Raw genomic sequence first — 4353 nt, 5'->3', positions numbered from 1 at the left:
ACTGAGGTCCAGCACCGAGGGCCTTCTGGCAGTTCCCTCGTTGCGAGAAGCCAAGTTGCAGGGAACTAGGCAGAGGGCCTTCTCAGTGGTGGTGCCTGCCCTGTGGAACGCCCTCCCAACAGATGTCAAAGAGGAAAACAACTACCAGACTTTTAGAAGACATCTGAAGAACCTCCTGACAGTAAGAGCTAGACAGTTATTTTTCTTTGAATGTGTATGCTATATCTGATTTTCTTCTGTAATTGTTTCTTCTGGATGGTTTGATATGATATTTCAAAACTATTTGATTTCTCCCCCGTCAAAACATAAAGCAATACAGAAATGAACGGAATGACCATAATGATTTTAATCTGCATTGATCCATTGAATTTAATGGTGCCAAGTACATCATGTCAGTTAATCTCAGCTAGTCTGTCCTGAGCAGAACATACAACCTCATTCCCTCAAATTCAACTACATATTCTAAATATCCCCATTTACAATGACATTTCCTGATTTCTAATTCCGTGAATTCCTTCCAATATACTTTCTGCATCTCATGTTGCCTGATGGTGGCACTTAGAATCTTCGGCAAGGGCTGCAGTCACTTCTGGGTGGCAACAATGGAGAGGAGAGGCTGGGGGAGTTGAAAGCGGGAGTTGCACCAGTGGAGATGGAGGCATATCCCATGGGGTTCATCCCCTCGCAGCACAGAGCGGGAGTGCAAGGGTTGCATTGCTCAATGCAGGAGGGTTGGTCAGAGCAGTGGAGAGCTGGGCCCGGGATTGATATGGTGAAGGGTGGCGGCTGAATGGTGACGGTGGAGGTAGGGCATTTACTGTAGCACTGGGTCTTTCCGCAAGACATCTTTGCTGAATGGATCTAAAGAAACACATCAAAAGAACATAAGAAGAGGCTGATGAATTAGTTTATGGCCCATCCAGTCCCACATCCTGTTCTCCCACTGGCCAACAAGATATTCCTATGGAAAGCCCACAAACAGTCCCAAGCACAACAGCTTCTTCCCTCATATGGTTTTGAGCAATGGGTATTCAGAAGGACCTCTAGTTAAATAAACATTGGTCAATGTTGCTTGGACTCCCTGACCATTGGTGTTTAGAACATCTGCTGTATGGTTTTCGACACATGATGAAAAACTTTTTTTTATTTATATAGACAAACCTACTACTGTAAGGACACCAGAAATGTAATATGGATGATTGGCTTCCCAAATTGACCAGACGAAATCTCAGGCAGTTGTACATATTATAAAACAGATTTATTAAAACATTTATTGCAATAAATGGTGGCAGTGAGAATGAGTTTCTCATTCTGCCCGACCCATGGGCATACACAGAGTGCTTTTATAACAAAACTTACCCACCGCCACCCCCATGTAAATTACAAAGCTTATACAGGATGTGCTCTTGTGGTTTATGCTAGACAGGATGGAACAAAGGAACAAAATGTGGTGTAGCTAGAATTTCTTAGAAGTGCTGTGTGTGGTTAGATCTTTGCATTAGATGTGCAAACATGCTGTGCCTGTGTGCAAAGTGCTGCCTGGTTTACTTTCTATCAGAGAAAGAGAGATTTTGAAAATGGAGTTCCTCTGGCTACTTAGGGCCTGTGCAGCCTGACCAGGATTATTCTGGCCCTGGTCATTGCCACCCTATACTACCACAGGTGGTTGCTCATGCCAGAACACACCCACTCAAGTTAAGGAGCATGACTAAGGCCCCGTCCGTTCTATACATTTCAACCTGCATTTTTTTACTTAACATCCAAGTAGCCTGGTTAGAGTTTTTAGGAGACCTTTCTCCTCCTCATTGAGTTTCAGTTTTCAGGGTGATTTAACAAGCAGTCCCTCTTCCCCAGGGAACCTGGTGAGGGGAAAATGGGTGCCCCAACCATTCTAACCACTCCCAAAATACTACAGTTCCCAAGAGTCATTGTTTTTAATAGGGTGTGACAGTGCTGTAACTGTACAACACAGGAGGGGGTCAGAAATATTAATGGGAGTACTCTGAGTAGGATTTAGTTGACTTGATTGAATTACATTACAAAGAATATATTATATTATGTTAAAAGGTATTGACATGGGATATCTTGCCCCATGGCCTGATCATTACTGAGTTATTCCTATTCATTACACAGCAGTCTAGACCCCACTCATCTGTGAAACCACCTGAATTATGATTATTATTGCCTCTCTGCCCACCCTTCCACTCAGCTGTACCCAAACTCTGCTGAGCCCTCGTTCTCTGTGGGCACCTATACCAACCAGAAGGTTAACATAATCTACATAGCAGCCACATTTTGTGCTCCTTCCACTCTACATTGCTAGAATGTCCAAGGACTTTGCAGAGTAAATCATTCACAATGATTTTCAACCCCTGTCTGCCCTGACCACAATATATATCACCAAATACCCTGTTTCTCATATTTTAAGACATACCCATAAAATAAGCCATAGCAGGATTTTTAAGCATTCAAGGAATATAAGCCATACCCCGAAAATAAGACATAGCGATAGGCACAGCAGCAATACCGGCCATGGCAGGAGGAGGAGGAAAAATATAAGACATCCCCTGAAAATAAGCCATAGTGTGTTTTTTTGAGGAAAAAATAAATATAAGACATGTCTTATAATATGAGAAACACGGTATACATGTTGGCTCCTACCACAACTCTCTATCATGCAGTATCCTTCACAGGACCTGCCAAATTCTGTAAATCGACCTTCCCGCCCCCCAAGTAATTTAAATTGTCATGGATTGCCGTTCATGCCAGTCTCATGCAGAGCAGACCTGTTCAAGCTAATGCACATGACTAAGGTCCCATTAACTCTATACATTTAAACTTTACTACTACTTAACTACTTTAAGCAGTCATGGCATCCCCCAAAGAATCCTGGGTAATGGTAGTTTTTTAATGGGTGCAGAGTTCTTAGGAGCCCAACGTCCCCTCACAGAGCTTCACTTTTCAGAGTGATTTAAAAATCAACTCCTATTCCTAGAAATCTCTGTAAGGGGGGAATTGGTGCTCTCCCGATTCGAAACAATTCCAAAGTGCTATGGTTCCCAAGATTCATTATTTTTAATGTGGCCTAATTCAGAGTCATTCATTGATTCAACAATCAATTCCTCTTCGCAGGGTGAGGAAGAAATCCTCCCTACCCCCGGTAACTCCAAGCACCCTTTAAACAACACATAATCTCAAGATTCATCATATTTAAATGTGGTATGATATTGCTTGCATTGTTGGGATGTTCATAGACATTCCAGAGTACAGAATAATTAATACTCATGAACCCCTGCCTCTTCTGAGCTCAATATATATACTAAAATCTACTTTCCTCAAAAAAACTGTTGGAATTCAAAGATTTTGAACATTCTGTAATGCATCGTAACCAAACTTACCTGGTTCTTCAATGAGGAGGACTCAAGTGGAGCGTCTCAGTGTTGAGGAAGGCTGATGGTGTCTCCTTGCATCTCAGGGCTTTTTTATACCATTCCATTTCAGAAGGTTCTAATTAACTGCTAGCATCACGTCCCATCATACAATATACAGGTTGTTCCAAATTATGATTTCCCTCTGCATACTCATTTGCTCCACCTGGTGTTTCAGCCCATACGCACGATCCTCCCTGCGGAAATTGCTAGGGTCCAAATGTTTGCAAATGTGACTTTGGGTGCTACTGAGCTAAAGCAGCCTAATTTCATAGACTCAAGTTAACATAGTTACAGGTAGTTAGCCGTTTTGGTCTGACGTAGTCAAAACAAAATAAAAAAATTCCTTCCGGTAGCACCTTAGAAACCAACTACGTTTGTCCTTGGTATGAGTTTCCTGTGCATGCACACTTCTTCAGATACACTTCTTAGAGGAATCATAGAATTTTAAAGTTGGAAGGAACCAACTTGTCAGGTTGAATCCTGACAAGACAGAAGTACTGTTTGTGGGGGACAGGAGGCGGGCAGGTGTGGAGGACTCCCTGGTCCTGAATGGGGTAACTGTGCCCCTGAAGGACCAGGTGTGCAGCCTGGGAGTCATTCTGGACTCACAGCTGTCCATGGAGGTGTAGGTCAATTCTGTGTCCAGGGCAGCTGTCTATCAGCTCCATCTGGTACCCAGGCTGAGACCCTACCTGTCCGCAGACTGTCTCTCCAGAGTGGTGCATGCTCTAGTTCTCAACCACTTGGACTACTGCAATGCGCTCTACTTGGGGCTACCTTTGAAGGTGACCCGGAAACTATAACTAGCTAGACTGGTGACTGGGAGCTACCCCCGAGACCACATAACACCGGTCTTGAAAGATCTACATTGGCTCCCAGTACGTTTCCGAGCACAGTTCAAAGTGTTGGTGCTGACCTTTAA

General features: G+C 43.4%; 1 long non-coding RNA gene across 1 annotated transcript; it reads right to left on the bottom strand.

The window, feature by feature from the left end:
* Positions 1 to 340: 340 nt before the first annotated feature.
* LOC148683178 (uncharacterized) lies at positions 341 to 3708 on the bottom strand. Its single transcript, XR_015947477.1, has 2 exons — positions 3399 to 3708; positions 341 to 861 (listed from the first exon to the last, which is right to left on the bottom strand). It is a non-coding gene; the product is annotated as an uncharacterized LOC148683178 (long non-coding RNA).
* Between the last annotated feature and the right edge of the window lie 645 nt (positions 3709 to 4353).

Source organism: Zootoca vivipara, chromosome 16 (genome assembly GCF_965207765.1).
Source record: "Zootoca vivipara chromosome 16, rZooViv2.hap1.1, whole genome shotgun sequence".
NCBI classification, from domain to species: domain Eukaryota; kingdom Metazoa; phylum Chordata; class Lepidosauria; order Squamata; family Lacertidae; genus Zootoca; species Zootoca vivipara.
The sequence above is the reverse complement of the archived record's forward strand: the minus strand, read 5'-3'. Positions and strand labels throughout refer to the sequence as shown.